The sequence below is a fragment of the Eurosta solidaginis genome, chromosome X (assembly GCF_040869045.1).
Source record: "Eurosta solidaginis isolate ZX-2024a chromosome X, ASM4086904v1, whole genome shotgun sequence".
NCBI classification, from domain to species: domain Eukaryota; kingdom Metazoa; phylum Arthropoda; class Insecta; order Diptera; family Tephritidae; genus Eurosta; species Eurosta solidaginis.
Window position 1 is genome coordinate 208,175,757 of NC_090324.1, and position 8,273 is coordinate 208,184,029.

General features: G+C 41.1%; 1 pseudogene; it reads right to left on the minus strand.

Annotated features, from left to right (window-relative positions):
* Positions 1-248: 248 nt before the first annotated feature.
* Positions 249-1,362, minus strand: LOC137234604 (zinc finger protein 574-like; annotated as a pseudogene).
* Positions 1,363-8,273: the final 6,911 nt, after the last annotated feature.

Consider the following 8,273-nt stretch of genomic DNA (forward strand, 5'->3'; position numbering starts at 1 on the left):
TCGATAACACTGACACTTACGTTTTTAAAAAAGGGGTGTATCCGCTTCATACTTTCACTCCAAAAGCTTTAAGAGCATAGCACCAACCACATTGTTAATTATGAAAGCGCCCCCGAAACAAACAAAAATTGTAGCACCCAGAACGATTAAGTTGTTATCGAAACGCTTATGCGCTATTAAGGACTCAACTGCTTAATATATATTATATATATCTATTGTTATTACAAATCATTTAGTGGTTCCTTAAATAGCGAAAATTCCTCCCACAACAACGTACCTAGCCATTGCTATGCAGATTTCTCATTTGCTAAGTCCATTTTTGTTATGAAACGTCTCTGGCAATAAGAACACGGAACAACACTGCGTTTGCCGACATCTTTCATTAGATGCTCGTCCAGCCTATCTTTAAAACGAAAAAAAAGGGATAACCACAATGGGGGAAAATATACAGTGTCCTTTTGTGAACTGTTTCATTATGGTATTTCCATTCATCATAAACTTTAAAGTATTCATTACAATTGATGCAATGGTAACTTGTAGTAGTTTGCTCTGTATGTGTAGTGATGAAGTGACGCCTTAATGTAAAAGTTCGTGTAACCGATTGCTCACATAGTGGATCAGGACATTTGAAGTTACGTGGCCAATATCGTTGTTGGATATGCTCCAGTAGATGTATTTCGCACACATACGCCTATTCAGACTCATTGCATAAAGATCGCTTATCTTTGGGCATTATTTTGTGAACGAGTTCAATGTGACGATAAAGAGTGGGCTTCCAAGAGAAACGCTGGGTACAATGCAAGCGAAAATGTTGGGGTCATATACTCCATTCACTGTGCGCCTCTGTCCTGTTTACTTGTCTTCGTGCTGAAGTTGCACTCCTCACAATTGAAGATTACCACAATCGCAGGGTCTCCATCTTTCATACGCTTCGCTGATGGCTCACTTTGTGGTGATATCGTAACGCCTTCTTCCTTTTAGAATCGATCGAGCCTACTGTATGATGTCCTGGTGCTGGATTTAGTTCGGTATCGCAATTGTGAGGCATTTATGTGCTCGTCACTTTTTTCATGAACATTAGAATGCATGTTTAATGTCTGCCTTTGCAAGAGGTTTTAACTGTGAACGTTGATATTGAAAGTTCTGTTCGGACTCTTGGCATTGGAATATAATGTTTTCAGCAACCAGAACAGATGCAGCACATTGTGAGAAAAATGGGCCTGTGGTTCATTCATTCATTGGAGATATTAACTCCCCGTTACTTATAACTTGTGGTTAATATTTCTTTTTCTTATACGTATAGATTGTAAAATTATCTGGACTTCGTTTAGAACAAATTATTTTCCTGAAAATAAAGAAAAAAAATTGATTAACAATAATAAATAAAAGTATATTTATGTAAGTACCAAGTACAAAAATTTACCTACCATTTTTTCGTTCCTAAGAATCTTCAAACATGTACGATGGCCACGCGCCGTAGTAAAAGAATGATAAAACGGTTTAAATCATTCTGTTTATGTCCCATTTGTTTCAATTCTGTGGAATTTACATTATATACACGGGTGTGTATGAATGTTCATTTGTTTTGTCTTTTCCCGTTGGCATATTTGTAACAAACGTATGTACATAGGTATGTATGTATGCCTACTTGGTTCGGCACATCATATTAGTGTTGCACCAAAAGAGGCAACCGGGTACCGAAAACCGCAAGACATCACAATCGGGACTGACGCTTTTTCTATTTTTACCCAGGTGGGCGTCTCATGCAGTACCAACCAGTCATACACAACAAAGGAATTCAAAAAAAAAGGGAAACCAAAACAAAGACAAACCTCTCCTTGCACAAAAAATTTAACATTTTTTTTACAAGGAAATTTTTTTTGTTTTTTTTTTTTACCCTTTCCGGGTTTTGGGTACTGTTTTCTGGCTGGGGGGCAGGACTTGTTGTTTTTCAACAACAAATATCACAAAAGGTCATTATAAGAGCTCGGTGCAAAAACCATCCGAGTCCCGAAAGTAAAGAATCCCGACACGACAAAGTCCCGAAATTGGGAAAAGTCAACCTTTTCTACCGGCCTAGTGTGCTACTACCCCAGTGACCTAGTTTTTGTTTCAAGGGCAAGCAAATTCATATATGTATATATATATATTCGCACGCCACAAACTCACCATACTAGCTGTCAACTAACCAATAAATACACGACAGGGCTGCATGCAATCTAATAATGATACGTGCAGATAGAACGCGTCGTGAAGAACGCATCGCCAATCTGCATGTAAGCACCGGCAGTTGGTACATGTTCCAATTTAATTACGATGTTCGCTATTCGTCATGAGCTGTCGCACAAAATTAAACCAACACCGTCGGCAGCCTCTACGGTTCGTTTTAAATTCCAACCTCCCACACACCGCAATCTTGCTGGTTTTTGTGGAAACACATAAGCTGCTCGAAATCACAGAACTAAATACTTTGCAAAAAACGCTCTCGTCACTCCATGTCATTTGACTAGTCATCTTACGGTGATGGGTTATATTCGTAGTCACATTTGCATGGGCGTGGGTAGGTTTTGTGACCAGGTGTTTTGTAGGGTAATAATATAATACACAACTGACGAAATGCATGCCTCCAAAAATGGACCTCAATTTATGAAAATTTACCTCATATCAGAGACATTAAAATCCCTAGGTGGGTACAGTATTCCCCCGATAAACTAATCCAGCTGCATGGATTCTCAGATGCTTCAGGAAAAGCATTTTGTGCCTGTATATATTTACGATTACAAACCCATGAAAATAGTTTTTCATCCCATTTGCTAGCTGCTAAAAGCAAAGTAGCACCCCTCCAAACCGTGAGTCTTCCACGGTTGGAACTCTGTGGAGCAGTTTTACTCTCCAAGTTAGTGAAACAGCTGCGAAGTGAGCTGAATCTACCCCAACACGAACTCATTCTCTGGTGCGATTCTGCCATCGTACTGGCCTGGTTAGAAAAACCACCCCATACCTGGAAAACGTATGTCGCCAACAGAACCTCTGAAATTCTTAAGAACGTCGACAACGCCACTTGGAGGCACGTTTCCAGTAAGGATAACCCAGCGGATTTGGGCACTCGAGGCTGCAAGCCTCAGGATTTAGTCCAATGTCCATTATGGTGGGAAGGACCTAATTGGCTTATCAACCCATCAACTTCGTGGCCAAAGGATATTTCACATCAACCAACTCCACCCGAACAACGACATGTGGACGTATTCCACACCCTGCAGGAAGAAAATATAGACATACTCGACCGGTTTTCGTCGTTTTCTCGAGCGCTTAGAGTCGTGGCCTATATGTTGCGGTTTATCAAGAAAGCAAGGAAACTGAAAGTTCCAGCCACGCTCAACCTCACCCACGCCGAAGTGAATGATGCCAAAATCAAAATCGTCATTCAAACTCAACGGAATCATTACGGAGACACGATAGAGCTGCTTCAAACGTCAGGACCCTTACCCAAAAAGAACACCCTTCTGACATTAAACCCCATGCTAGATGACTCAGGAATCATGCGAGTTTCTGGAAGATTAGCATATGCCACCTATAGCTTTAATGAGCGGCACCCAATTATAATACCCGAAAACTCTCGATTTTTTGCTGCACGCCGACAAACAGCTGATGATCCGAATGGTACAGCAACAGTACTACATTCCACGTTTGAAGCAAAAGGTCAAAAAGCTCGTCTTCCACTGCAAAACCTGCACCATCTATAAACAGCAGATGAAAACGCAGATAATGGCAGCCTTGCCACCCGAGAGGTCAATATATTCTCTACCCTTTCATACAACAGGAGTCGATTTTGCTGGACCATTTATGGTAAAAACTTCTCCCCTTCACCGAGCTTCGTATGTCAAAGCTTACGTTTGTGTGTTCGTCTGTTTTTCCACAAAGGCTGTTCATTTAGAAGTGTGCTCTAATCTCACCACGAATGCCTTCAACGCAGCCTTTGCCCGATTTACTGGCCGCCGTGGCCTACCCCACCAGATATATTCTGACAACGGAAAGACGTTCGTCGGCGCACAACGCGGATTACAAAGAGAATTCACCACATTCCTCAAGGAAGTCGCTACAGACGTCGCCGAAAAGTATGCAACTCACGGATTCTCATGGAAATTCATCCCACCATACGCTCCCCACATGGGTGGTCTATGGGAAGCGGCCGTGAAAAGCTTCAAGATACACTTTACGAAAGTAGCAGGAAACCAGAAGTTCTCCTTCGAAGAGCTTACTACCCTCTTAGTACGCATAGAGGCGGTCCTCAACTCCCGACCGCTCTCCCCTATGTCCGAAGATCCAATGGATCCCCTAGTCCTAACCCCAGGGCATTTCCTACGTGGCGCGCCGCTCTTGTCGTTACCGGAGCCAACTGCAGAGCATCTCACCTTGGTCAACAAATGGCAGAAACTGAAAGTGCTTCACCACCAATTCAGCACACGATGGAAGAACGAGTATCTCAAGGAGCTGCATAAGCGGTACAAATGGAAATGCCCTCAACGCAATATTCAAGTTGGAGATTTAGTCGTGGTAAAGGATGATTTACTACCCCCGAACGAATGGGGTTTGGGACGGGTAATCACTTTACACCCTGGATCGGATAACCATGTTCGAGTTGTGGAACTCAAAACACAAAACGGACTAATAACCCGAAATATTGCCAAACTGTGCGTGCTACCAACTGCCTAGTAATGCCAACCCTACCTCTGGTACCCTCTGTTTCATGACCCTAGCAATCTGAAAAAGATATATAAGCTACCCACACCCATGCCTGCAAATACGAATATTTTTCTTTTCTTGTCTTTGCAGGACCCGCAGAACCACTGAGGGACCAAAGTGTCGCCTCTGTGGCCAACGACATGTGTTGAGACAGTGCCGGGCATTCTTAGCGATGAAACCCGAGGAGAGATACCAATGTGCAAAAACCCACCGGCACTGCCTCAACTGCCTCGCAATCTCACACACCACCGGGGCGTGCGACTCCCCAAGCAGCTGCCGAAAATGCTCCCTCGGCCACCATACTTTGCTCCACCGGGCTCGACCGAACAACCATGCTGGAAGCCAGGACAACGACAGCCGACGAAGAGACAGGGCAACCCCACGAGCCCGCACGGAAAACCGCCAGAGCGCGGTACAAAACCGATCGGCTCGTCACAAAGACGACAAAATACGGGAATTAGTAGCCAAGGCACGGGCGGCCTTGGACAGGGTTGATGCCGCCCTTAACCCACCAACGCGTCGGGCGGGGGGGAGCATGTTGAAGACATGATCGAGTTTTCGGACTAAGTCCGCCCCCTCCGTCTGGCAACACCCGGCCAGTGCGGCCAAGCGCAGGCAGTGCAGCTCAGCTGTGGCTTGCCAACCACCACCGCGCTCACTCTCAATTTTTTAGTTTATCTAAAACTACCCGCCTTCACGCATCGCTTCGTGACCGCAATCGTTCGCTCTTTTTTCTTTTGATCGCATGCCCGCCGTCGCGCAAATATCCAGTACTTTCATTCAATATATTTCTAAACTTTGTACTTTCCGTTTGCTATATTGGTTTCAAAGTGAAAATAATAAATACGTTAACTACATTTTAAATCCCCTTTATTATTATAAAGTGCACAGTGCTGTGTTAGTGCTAAAAGTTTTATACATTGTCATATAATAAATTGTAATAATAAATTGCCAATTTAAAAAAAATTGCGTAATAAATTGTTTCAAACTGCAAATGCAATATTATAAAGTGTGTTTATTGAGTATATTTAAACGTCAGCTACGCACGGCTGAACTATATGGTTGGCTCATCTCATCAGCTGATTTTATGTCTTTCATTTCACTGGAGTAGAGATTGTCAAAAGAAGATGGCAAACTCAAAATGAAACCAAAACATTGAACACATTTTCTTACAACACACAAAAATTTCAAAGTTTTATGTTTTCATTCCATTTCATTCGCCTAATACCAACACCCACATTTTGACAGTCTGAACAAAGGTATGTTCTTGCTGTAGAGATGCGCCAATCAGCTATCAAATTACTATTGTGTAAGCTAAATCGAGTTGTATGAACAGCACTCAATTCAAGTCGAAATTTCCTCAATTTATTTTTCTGTTTGAACATAGTATAAGTGTCCATATCTATTGAACCAAGCAAGATAGAATCATTTTGTTTTTGCAGATGATAGGTTTTTATGTGTATATTAATCAACAAGCTGATCCAAGGTTTTGTCGTTAACGGTTCAATTTCTACGTCAAAGTGGGTGGGGTTAACCGATTAAAGGGATAAGTGTCCATATCTATTGAACCAATAAAGATAGAATCGATTTTGTTCTTGCAGATGATACGTTTTTTTGTGTATATTAATCCACAAGCTGATATAAGTGTCCATACCTATTGAAGCAAGCAAGATAGAATCGATTTTATTTTTGCAGATGGTAGGTTTTTATGTGTACATTAATTCGCAAGTTGGCACAAGATTCTGTCATTAACGGTTGAATTTCTACGTCATAGTGGGTGGGGTTAACCGACTAAAAGGGATAAGTATCCATATCTATTGAAGCAAGCAAGACAGAATCGATTTTATTTTTGCAGATGGTAGGTTTTTATGTGTACATTAATACACAGACTGATCCAGGGTTCTGTCGTTAACGGTTCTATTTCTATGTCAAAGTGGGTGGGGTTAACCGACTAAAAGGGATAAGTGTCCATATCTATTGAAGCAAGCAAGATAGAATCGATTTTATTTTTGCAGATGGTAGGTTTTTATGTGCGTATTAATTCGCAAGTTGGCACAAGGTTCTGTCGTTAACGGTTCAATTTCTACGTCATAGTGGGTGGGGTTAACCGACTAAAAGGGATAAGTGTCCATATCTATTGCACCAAGCAATATAGAATCGATTTTATTTTTGCAGATGGTAGGTTTTTATGTTTACACTAATCCGCAAGCTGATCCAAGGTTCTGTCGTTATAGGGTCAATTTTTACGTCATAATGGGTTGGGTTAAACGACTAAAATGGATAAGTGTCCATATCTATTGAACCAAGCAAGATGGAATCGATTTTATTTTTCCAGATGGTAAGTGTGTATGTGTATACTAATTCACAAGCTGATCCAAGGCTCTATCGGTAACGGTTCAACTTCTACGTCATAGTGGGTGGGGTTAACCGACTAAAAGGGATAAGTATCCATATCTATTGAACCAAGCAAGATATAATCGATTTTGTTTTTGCCGATGATAGTTTTTTATGTGTATATTAATCCACAATCTGATCCAAGGCTCTATCGTTATAGGTTCAATTTCTACGTCATAGTGGGTGGGGTTAACCGACTGAAAGGGATAAGAGTCTATATCTTTTGAACCAAGAAAAATAGAATCGTAAGTGTGTATGTGTATACTAACCCACAAGCTGATCCAAGGCTCTATCGGTAACGGTTCAACTTCTACGTCATAGTGGGTGGGGTTAGCCGACTAAAAGGGATAAGTATCCATATTTATTGAACCAAGCAAGATAGAATCGATTTTATTTTTGCAGATGGTAGGTTTTTATGTGTACATTAATCCAAAATCTGATCCTAAATTCTGTCGTTATAGGGTCAATTTCTACTTCATAGTGGGTGGGGTTAAACGACTAAAAGGGATAAGTGTCCATTTCTATTGAATCAAGCAAGATAGAATCGATTTTATTTTTGCAGATGGTAGGTTTTTATGTGTACATTAATCCACAAGCTGATCCAAAGTTCTGTCGTTATTGGGTCAATTTCTACGTCAGAGTGGGTGGCGTTAAACGACTAAAAGGGATAAGTGTCCGTATCTATTAAAGCAAGCAAGATAGAATCGATTTTATTTTGGCAGATGGTAGGTTTTTATGTGCGTATTAATTCGCAAGTTGGCACAAGGTTCTGTCGTTAACGGTTCAATTTCTACGTCAAAGTGGGTGGGGTTAACCGACTAAAAGGGATAAGTGTACATATCTATTGAACCAAACAAGATAGAATCATTTTGTTTTTGCAGATGATAGGTTTTTATGTGTATATTAATCCATAAGCTGATCCAAGGTTCTATCGTTAACGGTTCAATTTCTACGTCAAAGTGGGTGGGGTTAACCGACTAAAAGGGATAAGTGTACATATCTATTGAACCAAACAAGATAAAATCATTTTGTTTTTGCAGATGATAGGCTTTTATGTATATATTAATCCATAAGCTGATCCAAGGTTCTATCGTTAACGGTTCAATTTCTACGTCAAAGTGGGTGGGGTTAACCGA